Source organism: Giraffa tippelskirchi, chromosome X (genome assembly GCF_054371585.1).
Source record: "Giraffa tippelskirchi isolate mGirTip1 chromosome X, T2T-mGirTip1v1.2.pri, whole genome shotgun sequence".
Lineage (NCBI taxonomy): Eukaryota > Metazoa > Chordata > Mammalia > Artiodactyla > Giraffidae > Giraffa > Giraffa tippelskirchi.
Window position 1 is genome coordinate 135,699,787 of NC_137289.1, and position 15,622 is coordinate 135,715,408.

Below are 15,622 nucleotides of genomic sequence, written 5' to 3' on the forward strand. Positions count from 1 at the left end.
TGCATTTCATTTTGAACATTTTTGGCAATAGTCATAGCTCTGTGTCATTTTTTTTACAACAGGGCTGGCCAGGCATAATTCTGATTGCCATTGGGATTCCCTTTATTATGTTTAGGGACTTTGTAGAAAGGAACATCATCTAAGTGGTCACCATCACAACTCATCTTTGGCAAGTCAACAGTCAGGCTAAATCTTCCACAAGTAAATTGACCACCTAACTTGACAGGTTTCTCATCTTTCAACTTGTGGTTTGTGTTAAGCAATTTTAGTGACATTGACTTTGATTGTTGCCTGGCCTGAGTTCTCTTTCAGAGGTTCTGGAGAAGAAACCACTTCTAGTCATATTTAAGTCATTTGCAGAAGCCAGTTTATTACAGTTATAGGGTTGAGGTCTCCATGTCCTCACTGACTGTCAACCAGCAACCTCTCTCACCTTCTTAAGGCCATTTGCTTCCCTCACCATGCTGCTTTCTCCATCTTCATTCTGGTGATGGTGCAGCATCTTTTCTGCCTCAAATCTGAGAAGCTTCTTTGCTTTTAAGGATTCATGTGATTAAATTGGCCCCATCGAAAAAAGGGAAAGCTCCTACACTGTTGGTGTGAATATAAGTTGGTACAGTCACTATGGAAAAAATATACAAGTTTCTTAAAAAACTAAAAATAGAGCTATGATATGACCCTGTAATCCCATTCCTGAGCATGTATCTGGAGAAAAACATGATCTGAAAGGATACATGCACCCCAAGTTTCTTTGCAGCACTGTTTATCATAGTGAAGACATGCAAGCAACCTAAATGTCCGTCATCAGAGAAATGGATAAAGAAGATGTGAGATATATATATATATACACACACACACACACACACAGTGGAATACTACTAAGTCATTGAAAAGAATGAAATAATGTCATTTGCAGCAACATGGATGGACCTATAGATTGTTATACTGAGTGAAGCAAGTTAGACTGAAAAGGAGCAATATCATATGGCATCCCTTATATCCAGAATCTAAAAAGAAATGATACAAATGAACTTATAAAACAGAGACTCACAGATTTAGAGAATGAATTTATGATTGCCAGGGGGAAGGATCAGAGCAAGGGATAGTTAGGGAGTGTGGGATGGAAATATACACACTTATATTTTAAATGGATAACCAACAAGGACCTACAGTATAGCACATGGAACTCTGCTCAATGTTATATGCAGCCTGGATGGGAGAGGAGTTTGGGGGAGAATGGATACATGTATATGTATGGCTAAGTCCCTTTGCTGTTTACCTAAAACTATCACAATACTGTTAAATGGCTATACCTCAATACAAAATATAAAGTTTTAAAAAATATTAAAAAATAAACAAATGGGTTCTAATCAAACTTAAAGTCTTCTGTAGAGGAAAGGAAACCATCAACAAAAGGAAAAGACAGCATATGGAATGGGAGAGAATGTTTGCAAATGACACAGCCGACAAGAAGTTAATATCCAAAATACACAAACAGCTCATACAACTCAACATCAGAAAACCAAACAACCAAATCAGAAAATGGGCAGAAATAGACACCCAAATAAACACTTCTCCAAAGAAGACATACAGATGGCCAACAGGCATGTGAAAAAAATGCTCACTGTCACTTATTAGAGAAACGCAAGTCAAAACCATGATGAGGTATCATCTCACACCAGTCAAAATGGCCATCATCACAAAGTCTACATATACTAAATGCTGGAGAGGATGTGGAGAAAAGGGAACCCTCCTTCACTGTTGGTAGGAATGTAAATTGGTACAGCCACTATGGAAAAAAGCGTGCTCAGTTCAGTCACTCAGTCATGTCCGACTCTTTGTGATCCCATGGACTGCAGCATGCCAGGCTTCCGTGTCCATCACTAACTCCTGGAGTTTACTCAAACTCATGTCCATTGAGTCGGTGATGCCATCCAACCATCTCATTCTCTGTCGTCCCCTTCTCCTCCCACCTTCAATCTTTCCCATCATCAGGGTCTTTTCCAATGAGTCAGTTCTTTGCATCAGGTGGCCAAAGTATTGGAGCTTCAGCATCAAAAAAGTGTGCAGGTTTCTTAAAAACTAAAAATAGAGCTACCGTATGATCTAGCAATTCCACTCCTGGGTATCTCATTTCAGAAAAAGTGAAAACTCAATTTTGAAAATGTACATGCATCCCAATGTTCATAGTAGCACTATTTACAATAGCCAAGACATGGAAACAACCCAAGTACCCATCAACAAACAACTGGCTTAAGAAGATGTAGTGTATATATACACAATGAAATATTACTCAGCCATAAAAGGGATGAAATATTGTCATTTGTAACAACATGGCTGGACCCAGAGACTATTATACCTAATGAAGTCAGGCAGAGAAAGACAAACATAATATGATATCATTTATATGTGGAATCCTAGAAATACAAAAGAATCTGTGTACAAAACAGAAGCAGACTCATAAACATAGAAAATAAACTTATGGCTACCAAAGGGGAGAGGGAGGGTGACACAGACATATTAGGAGGATGGAATTAACAGATGCAAATTACTTATACATAAAATAGATAAGCAACAAGGATTTACTGTATAGCAAAGGGGATTATACTCAGTATCTTGTAATAACTGAATCACTTTGCTGTATACCTGAAACTAACACAATATTGTAAATCAACTATACTTCAATAAAAAAATCTTTAGTTATTTGGGCTCCTCGGGGTACTCATAGGACAATGATCAATTTACAGAGTCCCAGAAAGCTGTATGGTGCTATGGACTAAATGTGTTCCTCCACAGTTCATGTGTTGAAGTCCCTAGGCCCCAGTGTGATGGTATTTGGAGGTAATTAGGTTTAGATGAGGTCATGAGGGTAGAGCCCCCATGATGAGATTAGTGCCCCCATAAGAAGAGACCTCAGAGCTTCCTTTCTTAGCCACCTGAAGATACAGTAAGACAGCCGTCTATAAGCTAGGAAGAGAGTTCTCATCAGGAACCACATTGGCTGGCACCTTGGACCTTCCAGTCTCCAGAACTGTGAAAAATAAATGTCTGTTGTTTAAGCTACCTGGTCCATGCTATTTTGTTACAGCAACCCCAGCTGACTAAGAAAGCTGGGTAGCATTTTGTGTGCCACATTGTGAGGAGAGAGTAAATGGTGTTTTCTTGCTTAGCTAAATCAATGAGCATCCTGAATAAAGCTTACGAAAGAAAGAATGAAATGTCTTTGCCTTACCAACTCTAGCCCCTTCCTGTCTCTCAGATGACCCAGAGCACAGAATCACAACTGAAGGTGGCTGCAGGGAAGACCGTCCCCACTTAGAGATGTTTGGATGTCTCTTCCCACATGTCTATAGCAGTGCTTTGCACTGTGGACCCTCTGTCCATTAGCTCTGCAGGGCTCAGACTTAAATAGATGTCTATCCAGGTACAAAAGGGGGCCTCCCCCACCCTCAGCCATGAAAGGCAAAGTGCCCCAAGGCAGTGTTTCTCCAGCATCACTTCACTTTGGAATCACCCAGAGCACTTTTGAAAAGTGTCCACGCCCAAGCCCCATACTCAGAAGTCCAGGTTCAAATGATCAGAAGGGGACCTGACTATTAGCAGTTTTATAAAAATCTTCCCAGCTGCTTTTAATGTGCAGCCAGGGTTATGAAGCACTGCTGTGAGGCAAAGGGCTGCAGGTTATCCCTGGGTGGCTCCGTCTAACAGATGAGTGAATCCCAGCTGTCAGGAATGATGACATTACCCATGTGGGGAGAACAGTGAGAAAGCAATAGTTGTCAAAGCCTGACATTTAGGCAGGGAGCACAAAATGTCTCAACATTTCCATTACTCTGCATGCAACTCCTCTCTGCTTCTCTGAAGAGGAGGCTTTAGCTGGAGATAGGAACTCTTGTGATGGTGTGAGGATGGCCTAGACATGAGTGATGTAATGAGACAGCAGCACACCATCACGCAGATGGCGTCCTTGAGCCATCAGCTGGGAACCGGGTCATCTGATTAATTACAACAGGCTGATGTCATGGAAGAGGCATTGACCACTGCCTCTGACACGGTCTGCTATGGGTAGTTTGGTTAACTTTGTAAGGATTTACCCAAGTCACAAATGAGAGAAGCAATTCTCTTGTTACCACACTTACTGAAAGGAAATCATCACCTTCATGTCTCAAAAAAGGATAGTAATAATAGCTGATATTCCTTAAGGACTAACTGCCATAACAATTTACTACAAACCATGAGGCTTAAAACAAGAAAATGTGTTAACTTACAGTTTTGTAGGTCAGGAGTCTACCACAGGTCTCAGCAGGCTAAAAAATTAAGGCGTTAGCAGTGCTCAGTTCCTTCCCAGAAGCTTTCAGGAAAAATCTGTTTGGAGCTCATTGAAGCCAGAGGCAGAATTCAGTTCCTGATGCTAGTAGGACTGAGGGTTCCATTTTCTCACTGGCTGTCAGTGGAGGGCTGTTGCCAGCGACTAGAGGCCGCCTGCATTCCTTGGCTGATGGGTCTCTTCCTCCGTCTTCAAAACCAGCCATGTTGGATCAAGTCCCTCGACGTGAGGGGTCCCTAATCTTCAGGATCTAATGCCTGATGATCTGAGGTGGAGCTGATGTAATGATAATAAAAATAAAGGGTGCAATCAATGTAATGTGCTTGAATCATCCCCAAACCATCCCCGCACCCCTGCTCAGTGGAAAAAATTGTCTTCCATGAAACTGGTCCCTGGTGCCGAAAAGGTTGGGGACCACTGCCCTACACTCCCTCTCTCCTGTCTTTTTTTCTATCAGTGTCTCTCTTTGACCTTCACTTTCGCCCCCCGTTCCACTTTTAAGGACCCACGTGACTACATCAGGCCCACCTGGGAATCTTTAATTCCATCTGCAAAGTTCCTTTGGCCACTTTAGGTAATGGGGTTGGGCAGGCTGCAGGGACTATGTTAGGATAGTGTGGAGCCACTGTTCTGCCCACCACACACCTCACTAGGCTCTTCTCCTACCCCTGTCGCTCAGTCGTGTCCAACTCTTGCGACCCCATGGACTGCAGCACACCAGGCCTCCCTGTCCATCACCAACTCCTGGAGTTTACTCAAACTCACGTCCATTGAGTTGGTGATGCCATACAACCATCTCATCCTCTGTCGCCCCCTTCTCCTCCTGCCATCAATCTTTCCCAGCATCAGGGTCTTTTCCAATGAGTCAGCTCTTTGCATCAGGTGGCCAAAGTACTGGAGTTTCAGCTTCAACAGCAGTCCTTCCAATGAACACTCAGGACTGATCTGCTTTAGGATGGGTTGTTTGGATCTCCTTGCAGTCCAAGGGACTCTCAAGAGTCTTCTCTAACACCACAGTTTAAAAGCATCAGTTCTTTGGTGCTCAGCTTTCTTTATAGTCCAACTCTCACACCCAAACATTACTACTGGAAAAACCATAGCCTTGACTAGATGGACCTTTGTAGGCAAAGTAATATCTCTGCTTTTTAATATGCTGTCTAGGTTGGTCATAACCTTCCTTCCAAGGAGTAAGCGTATTTTAATTTCATGGCTGCAGTCACAATCTGCAGTGATTTTGGAGCCCCCCAAAATAAAGTCAGCCACTGTCTCTACTGTTTCCCCATCTATTTGCCATGAAGTGATGGGACAAGATGCCATAATCTTAGTTTTCTGAATGTTGAGTTTTAAGCCAACTTTTTCACTCTCCTCTTTCACTTTCATCAAGAGGCTCTTTAGTTCTTCTTCCCTTTCTGCCATAAGGGTGGTGTCATCTGCATATCTGAGGTTATTGATATTTCTCCCAGCAATCTTGATTCCAGCTTGTGCTTCCTCCAGTCCAGCGTTTCTCATGAGGTACTCTGCATATAAGTTAAATAAGCAGGGTGACAATATACAGCCTTGACATACTCCTTTTCCTATTTGGAACCAGTCTGTTGTTCCATGTCCAGTCTAACTGTTGCTTCCTGACCTGCATACAGATTTCTCAAGAGGCAGGTCAGGTGGTCTGGTACTCCCATCTCTTGAAGAATTTTCCACAGTTTATTGTGATCCACACAGTCATAGGCTTTGGCATAGTCAATAAAGCAGAAATAGATGTTTTTCTGGAACTCTCTTGCTTTTTTGATGATCCAGCAGATGTTGGCAATTTGATCTGTGGTAAGAGGTCATTTTTATTCATTCAGCCCAGTTTCTCTTCCTCTAATTCATTTTAATGCTGACTGTACTTGGGTCTTAGCCCTGGCCCCCTTTCTTCTCTCTCTGAATGTCCTCTGCAGGTGATCTCTTCCAGGCCCCTGGTTTTAAATAGTATCTGTATGCAACATTTCAAATTAATATCCTCTGTCTTCTGTGCCCCAGAATCTTTTCTCCAATGGCCTACTTGATAGCTAGGTTTTCACGTGAATCTTCAGAATTACCAAATTTTTGTTCCCCTGTCCCCACGTCCAACCTGTTTCACACACCCCTTCCTGTCTCCCTTATGACATTATCGCCTATTTGATCATGCCAAACACTTGGGATTCATCCTATTTGCTTCCTTCTCCTTTGGCCACTTGCTCAATCATCCCCAAACCTTGTTGTATACCAGATCCCTTCTGTCACTTCCCCTTTACTCCACAGCACAGTAACTACTGAGCCAGGCAACCCTGATTTCGCCATTAAACCTGCAGCTCCCTGCAGCAGCAAAATAGATCTTTTACAAGCTTTAATCGGAAGTAACAAAGCCAAAATACTAAGAGGTTATTTCTGGAGGGTGGAAATATGGGTGAATGTTATTTTCTTCCTGGTACTTTTTTGCACTTTAAACATTTCCATAGAAAACGCAAAACAAAATGTTTCATAAAAACAAAAACAAAAATAAGATGTTACCTTCTCAGAAGGGTTCCCCTCCCCTTTTCCATCCCTACATTATTATCTCTAATAGCATCCTGTTATTTCCTCTCTTGGTCTTTATCACACTTTGCAGTGGTTTACATTTTGTTTTCTGGTTTTATTGTCTCTCTCTCTCACTAGCTGTAAGGCCCTGAGGGAAGTACCATATTTATTGTGTTGACTACTCTAAACCAAGCACCCAGGCCTGTGCCTGCCACACAGTAAAGGTTTAATTCACCTGGGTGTCCTTCGGTTTCTGAATTCTCACTATCCAGTTATCCACTAAAATGACTTGCAAAAATTCCAGATTTATTACAAACCAGCCAACAAACATCAGAAATCCTGTTTAAGGTGTATGTGAGCCTAGGTAAGAGAATGTAGATTGTGTTGCAGTCCTATCTCAACAGCTGCATGATACAGATTATTGTTAAGTTGCAAAGTCGTGTCCAACTCTTTGTGACCCCATGGACTGTAGCCTACCAGGCTCCTCTGTCCATGGGATTCTCCAGGCAAGAATACTGAAGTGGGTTGTCATTTCCTCCTCCAGGGGTTCTTCCTGACCCAGGGATTGAACCCTCGTCTCCTGCGTCTCCTGCACTGCAGGCGGATTCTTTACCACTAAGCCATCTTGGAAGCCCCCTGATACGGATACTTGTTTAAGTGTGTACCAATGTCCAGATGTCTAGATGATCAGCATTCCCAGTTATTTAGTGAAAATGTCTTCTCAGAAAGTAGTACTCATTCAGCTTCATGTTCATCATCATTTGGAGGAAAGGAAAGAAGAGGATCTGTGTACTGAATCTTTACAAGAAACCCTGGATTACATGCAGAAAACCATTGCTGCAGCCAAGTGAATGTGATTGTGACATCAAAGAAAGCACTGCACCCCAGAAATGCAGTGACACACCCTGTCTGATGCCACTGGGAGCTGTATAACCTTCAACAAAAACAATACAAACATGTTCATTTGAGAGTTTTCCCCACTACACATTATTTCATCTATAGCTCCAAATGACGGCTCAGAGTCACAACCACTTCCAGAGTCTTGCATACCAATCAGACAGCCACCCCCAATTTCCTTGTTTGGATGTGTAGGATGCATCTACCATTCCACTCAGTCTTTCCCTCAACCCCAACCCCCAAAGGAGACTGAAGCTTCCACTTCCTTCCTCAGGCCCACCAGACTCTGCTCGGGCAACTCTTATGTTGGTCAGTAACCAGAACCTGAAAACTGCTCTATTATTTCATTTTATTTTTCTAAGTATAACTTTCATTCCCTATTTAAAGTATCTTGAACATATTATTTTCACTACAGTTATTTATTACATTATTTGAAAAGACCCTGATGCTGAAAAAGATTGACGGCAGAAGGAGATGACAGAGGGTGAGATGGTAGAATGGCGTCACTGACTCAATGGACATGTAAAGTAAAGTCGCTCAGTCGTGTCCGACTCTTTGCAACCCCATGGACTATAGCCTACCAGGCTCCTCTGTCCATGGGATTTTCCAGGCAAGAGTACTGGAGTGGGTTGCCATTTCCTTCTCCAGGAGATCTTCCTGACCCAGGGATCGAACCTGGGTCTCCAGCATTGCAGACGGATGCTTTACCGCCTGAGCCACCAGTGAAGCCCCAATGGACGTGAGTTTGAGCAAATTCCGGGAGACAGAGAAGCCTAGGTGCTGCAGTTCATGGGGTCACAAAGAATCAGACATGACTTAGCAAATGAACAATAGTTATTTATGTTTCAGTTATACTCACTGAGTGTGGGAAAGATAAACTTTGTCTACTCCATAGTGTTCCTCCTGTCAGTGTTGTCCTGGACCAGCTATGTCAGTATCACCAGGAAGCTTGTTAGAAATGTTAGTTCTGGGATCTCCCTGGTGGTTTGGTGGCTAAGACTCCACGCTCCCAATGCAGGGGGCCTGGGTTCAATCCCTGGTCATATAACTAGATCCCTCATGCCACAAAGAAGACTGAAGATCCTGTGTGCTGCAGGTAAGACCTGGCACAGTCAAATAAATAAATAAAAATAAATATTGAGAAAGAAATGCTAGTTCTTGGGTCCTAACCCAGACCTACTGAATCTGAAACTCTAGGTCTAAGGATCCCATGTTTCAATAGACTCCTTATATGATTCTGATGAGTGCCAAAGTTTGAAAAGCCCTGCTATACAATGGAGTATTATACACACAAAAAATCAGATAGTTGATGTTTTGATGTTTTTACATTATGTAGAAATCCCTGGTGAATGCTTATAGAGGGCTTTAAGAGTATTTTAGTGATATTTAAGAAAATTGGTTGTGGATTTTGGATGGGCTGGGAATACATTTTTGTTTCCATTTAAAATAATAGACTATCAGCTTCCTTTATCTGAAAATTTGCTATCCAACATGCTTTCAGGGATGGATTAGATTCAGACAGCAAGGGAGGTCTGCATTCAGAAAAGGAATGTTGAGAGTTTGAGAGGCATATGCCAAGAATTCCTTCACAGCATTTAGAGCCTGTCTGGGTGAAAGGCTGCCCCTTTCTTGCCTCGCTAGTAAGTGCCTCGGGATAGAACATACACATGGGCCAAAGTAGGGAAAGCATAAGGCAGTGGTAACAAATACTTGGGGAAATATGTGACAATTGTTTTAGGATTTTAGGAAAAAAAGGAGTTCAAGAAAACACCGAGGGAAAACTCAAGGCTATATGGAATGTCAACTTGAATTCTCACTCCAAAAAGTAATGATGCAGAGAGAATGGCAGTTTGCAACCAGAAATGAGGCGAATCAGATTCTTCAAATAACTTATTTCAGCCAGTCACTGTCAACCATAGCTAGTCAAGGACAGGTCTAAGAGAAAACTCTCTTCCTAGTGGAGCACCACTTGTCAATTTTCCAATGGCAGATGACCTTAACCAAATCTACACTCAAGCCTTGCTACAGACATACAGCCATTTACTGATTATGTAAAGTTTAAAAGGAGCCAAACAGCAGAGTCCGATCTAAGAAGAGAGTTTTTTGTGGAGACAGGTGATCCAGAAAATCAGCTTTACCCTTCTGTTTCAAAGATACATAGTTTAACACATACAAATATTTCTCTTAACTCTGGGAAAATCTCTGTCAGAAAAACTAAAAAATGCCTATCCAGTCTAGGTAAATTACATCTGGTCTGAATACTCACAAAAGGACCCAGGAAATGAAACACTGAACAGAGGTATACAGAGAATTTCAGCAAGAATAATGTTTTTAATTGGGCATTTATAAACTCAGGGCATTTATTTCATGACCAAATGTGTGGCCTTAAATGGTTGTAGAATTCACTCAGCATAGACTGAGTTATTGGAGGGAATCAACAGTAACTTTAAAGCAGAGATTGTACTATTCAGCAAAGCTTGACTGCATCAATGCCTGTGAAGAATGAAGTGCAACTTCTTTGTTTATCTCTACCTGAAAAGTCTGTCTGTTCTAGGGATTTTGGAAGTGGGTCGAGGTTAGTCCTGCCATAACAACTGAGATCATATGTCTTGATATTGACACCTTGTGATATTTCCACCAGATATTTACAATGGAGGCAACTGATTCTACAAAATTAACATGAAACTATATATTCTATAAAGCGGGCTTCCTTGGTGGTTCAATGGTAAAGAATCCTCCTGCCCATGCAGAAGACCCAGGTTCGATCCCTGGGTTGGGAAGATCTCCTGGAGAAGGAAATGGCAACCCACTCCAATATTCTTGCCTGGAGAATCCCATGGGCAGAGGAGCCTGGTAGGCTACAGTCCATGGGGTTGCAAAAGAGTCGGACACAATTTAGCAACTAAACAACAACAATTCTATAAAGCAACTTGTCCTTTCTTGACATAGTATACAATCATCATTTTGTTGTATTTAAACAAACATAACTCTATTCATAGGCACAGAATTTTTCTATCAGCACTTTTACCCCTTAAATCATCACCCTTATTTGGATTATCTTCCATTTTCTTTCTGAAAACAGGTACATCTTCTCTTTCAAATTCCTTTAAAACTTTTTCTTAAAACCTTCCCACACTAAAGTTAGCTGGCCTGGTCTTGTCAGAAAATACTTATTGAATACAAGGGGAAGTTATTCTCTGCAGCATGGAGGAAGGGAATGTGTATAAAGAGACTGCACTACTTTCTACTCCAAGCCTGACTTGGGAGTAGAGGAATCAGATGAATTTTAAATTGACCTTGAGATGGAAATTTGAGAGTGAAGAGCACTGAGTATTTAAGCTGAATGGACACTGTTTTGATAATAAAAAAAATGACTGGTCAAGATGTTTTAAAGGATCTGCCACCTAGTAGAGAAGGGGAGGTAGTCATTGAACAAAACACAAACAAACAAACAGAGACTCCTCAACAAACCAGTTCCATCTATTTAGAGGGTAAGGGAAGGCTTCTTGTGGGAAGTGGTACCTTGGTGCAGCTTACTGATAATTCTGGTGGGTTTGGGTGGTTTAGTGTCATTGTTGAGGCACAGAAACCATAAATGACTTTGTCAGCCATATTTAAGAGTATGGGCAATTTTTAGATCATGATTTCTGTAAAGGCTAGGCTACAATTTATCCTCCTCAATGAACCCATTGTGGAGTTAAGTGCAGGACAAGCAGGTAGCAAATGTTAGAGATGTCTTTGCTCCCAAATTGAATCCTAACGTTCAGTTTTTTCATGGGTGAAATTTTACTCCCCTTACTAATTTTTTTTTAGGGTTCAAGGAAGGCTATCTGACATCTTTGCAAACTGGACATTAATTTGAAAAATAGAGTGGATGGCTCACTAACAGAGACTTCATAAACATTTATCATTTGAATGAAAGCATGAATAAATAGAAGGCTGTTTTAATAATGCCACTAAGCCGAATCCATCTCTTGGTTTTACAAACATGAGTGGAGAAATTTCCATTATTTTGATTTTGATTTATGCCTGTAACACTGTGATTATTAAAGCATGGCTCACATGCTCCAATAATTCACACAGTTCATAAGAGATTAATAAACTATATCATATCAATGTCACTGTAAGTTTGCATAATTGTATTGAATTTCTTCTTCTCACTAGGCCTGATATTCATAATTTCATCAGATTTGATACACTATTGATCTTCACAGCCTGGTTTGTGAAATTACCTCATCCTCTAAACAAATATTAATGAGCAATCTTTATCCCTTGAACCTGGAAGCATTGCTCAAACCTACAAAAACTAAAAATAGAGATCTGGCCTTTTAAGTACCATGAGCACCAGATGCAAGAAGGGAAGAAAACATTAGGCCCACGGCTGAGAAATTTTATATACATTTAAAAATAAAAACTGGAAAGGAGAAAATGTCAAAAGAGTGATTATTACACAAAGTTCCAGTATGCAAGTTATTTATGGTGCTACCTCTAAAACTCCTGACCCTGGAATCAATTTCTAAATCAATTGGAAACCAATCTCATCCCAGAGTGCAACCCATACATTCTCATTCAGAACCAGCTGGTATCTTTCCATTGTTCTCCCATCATCCTCCTGTAGATTATATTTCTGGATGTGGAAAAGGGAAGAAGGGAATTGTCCTTTCTCATTTGCCTTCTGCTCAGGACAGTTTTTAAGAGACACTTATCAACCCCATGGTTCAAACCAGTTACCCATATAAATTATTTGTGATTTTTTTTAAAAAACTTTTTATTATGGAAACATTTTAATTATGTACCAGGCAGAACACTATAATAAACTCCCATGTACCCAGCCACTTAGTGTACCATTCCCAACTTGTGGCTGATCTTATTTTATGTATATATCTATCAGATCTCCCCTCCCATAAGAATTTGAAGCAAACTCCACTTCATTTATAAATATTTCAGAATGTAAAGGGCTCTTATCCTTGGATACGAAATTCACCACCCTTCTTTTCAATTCTCTCAGATGGTGATAACAGAAAGTTACCTGGTGGTGCTATTTAGGGAGTCTTCTCTTTGCAAGCTTTGAAGGCACATATCTTGTCACTCTACCTATGTATTCCATTTCAGGAACTCTACTCTTACTTGCAGGCAGGGAAAATGATGACCCACATGCATCATTCAACCAACTTTCCCTCTTCTGGTGTGTGACACAAGCATAAAGGACCCAAATGTTTTTCATTAACAGTAAGTTTTTGCTTATTTTTTCCTCTAGGTATATTATTTCTATTATTGATTTCTGGTTTAAGCCACTGTAGTCAGAGAGTTTACGCTGTATGATTTCCACCCTTGATTTATTAATACTTGTTTATGCCCTAGAATATAGATATATTTTGGTTAACATTCCATGAGATTTCCACAGATGTTCTGCAAATGTCAATTGGGTCATGTTGGTTAATGATGTGTTTAAATTATTTATATCTCTATTAATTTTTTCCTACTTGTTCTAGCAATTAATGTGAGAATTTTAAATTTATGCAACTAAGATTGTCGATCTATCTCTACTTTTAGTTCTGTTAAGTTTTCCTTGATATATTTTGGAGCTATGTTATTAGAAGTTCATTCAGTTTTAAGACCATTATGCTTTCCTGTTGAGTCGATTCTTATTAATATCATTATGGATCATCCTCTTTATTTCTAGTTATACGTTTTCCTTAGAGTCTACTTTGTCTGGAATTAATATAGCCAGAGATTTTTCTTTTCAGTTTATCTTTCTCATCCTTTCATTTTCAATTTTGCTGTGCCCTGATATTTAAAGTTTATCTTTTATAAAGAGCATATAATTGGGTGTTGGATTTTTCATCTGGGCTGCCCTTGTCATTTCATTGTAGTGTTTAGTCCATTTACATTTAATGTAATTACAATACAATTGGGTTTATGTCTACCAAGTTGATTATATTCCCCAGCCCCCTTCACTGCCCCTAAACTCAGCAAAAGGCCTGTTGGAGAAAACTGGCTATATGTTTTGGGCTCCTTTTGATTCCAGTCAGTTGTGTCAGCCTACACAACTGTTAAAAGCTTCCCTCATTTATTTTTATCCCTACACTGTCTCTCTGCACACAGTAGGCCTGATTCTCAGTCCTTGTCCACACTTGGCAAATGCCCCCTGGGAAGAAAGCAGGTGCTGATTTCTGCTCATTTAGGAATGGTTCTTCCCTCTTTGGAATTTTATTAAATGAAAAGAAAAAAAAGGAACAGAGAATAAGTGAAATGTGGGGCAATGTAAAATAGTCTAAATTTCCATATATCCTATACCTATATTCACTAATTGTTTGACATCCTGCCACATGTGCTTAGTCTTTACCCCATCCCTTCTCAACACACGAAATTTTACTTTTCTTTGCAAACAATGAAATAGTGTGCAGATATCATGGCATGTTACCTCTAAATGCTTCAAATGTATCTGCTAAAAATAGACATTATCTTACATATCCACAAGACCACTGCCACGCCCAAGAAATGTAATGTTGCTACAGTCATGTTATCTAATATACATTTCATATTCAAACTTCTCCAGTTGTCCTTGAAACATAGTTGTATCTTTTTAAGAAAATCTAGGATCAAGTCTGCTGCTACTGCTGCTAAGTCACTTCAGTCATGTCCGACTCTTTTGCAACCCTATGAACCACAGCCCGCCAGGCCTCTCTGTCCATGGGATTCTCCAGGCAAGAATACTGGAGTGGGTAGCCATTCCCTTCTCCAGGGAAACTTCCAAACCCAGAGATCAAACCTGTGTCTCTTAGGTCTCCTGCATCGTCAGGTAGGTTCTTTACTACTAGTGCTATGTGGGAAGCCCCAGGATCAAGTCTAGAATCACAAATTACATGTGGCTATCATGCTTTTTTTTAAGTCTTGTTTAATCAAGAACAATCTCTCCATCTTTATTTTTCATGACTATTGAAATTTTGGATTTGTCTAAATATTTCCTATTAGATGTTAAACATTTTTTGACAAGAATTCTACATATTTTTACATGTGTCCTTCCACTGCATCATATCAGGAGGAACATGGTATCAGTTTGTCCCATTACTGGAGGTGCTAAGTTTGATCATTTGTTTGGGGGGGGGGGCACCATATCTCTCTAGGGTAAAGATATCTTTTTCCCCTTTGAAATTAACAAGTAATCTGGGAGGTGATACTTTGAGATTATATGAATATTCTGTTACCCACTAACCTTTCACCCATTGGTTTTAGTATTCATTGGTAATTTTTTTTTTGCCTGAACCAGTCATTATGTTGTTGGTTATGAAATAGTGATTTTCAAATTCTATCATTCCTTCTATATGTCTAAACTGACATTATTTTGTAAAGAAGTTTTCCTCCTCCTACCTTTATCCTTGACTGTGGACTCACTGATTTCCTTTTGTTGTAATCCATTACTATCATTACTCACTGTGATCCTCAAGTTATCCCAAATTCAGCCAGTGGGAGTCCCTTCCAGCCAGCCCCATTGTCCTTTGGATGTGTCTCCATTGTTTGATCACTTCTCTGCTTTCTGAACGAGAAGATGCTCCAGGCTCACTTTATACCTGCCCCATGCCTGGAATCAGTCATTTCTCCAAAGAGAGCAGTAGTCTTCATAGTGGTGTCCAGCAGCCAGCAGTACACAGGGTATCAAAGCCCAGGGGAAGCACTAATGGTGTCTATGTGGTTCCAGCTCTGAGGTGTGATATGAAGCATTTTCCTGGCTGCACAGCCTCCCAAACCTTATTTTCTGGCCCTATGGAGGATTTTATGAGCCACCTGACACCAGTTAATCATTCCTTGTGCATTTAAGCAAGCCAGAGTGTCTGCTGCTTGCAGCCAAAAACCTTGATTGATATA

At 40.5% G+C, this 15,622-nt stretch overlaps 1 long non-coding RNA gene across 1 annotated transcript in view; it reads right to left on the bottom strand.

Moving 5' to 3' along the window:
* Positions 1 to 1,054: 1,054 nt before the first annotated feature.
* Positions 1,055 to 15,622, bottom strand: part of LOC145536538 (uncharacterized) — a 36,176-nt gene continuing 21,608 nt past the window's right edge. The window contains exon 2 of the long non-coding RNA XR_014075875.1: positions 1,055 to 4,603. This is a non-coding gene — a long non-coding RNA (uncharacterized LOC145536538). The remainder of the gene's footprint in view (positions 4,604 to 15,622) is intronic.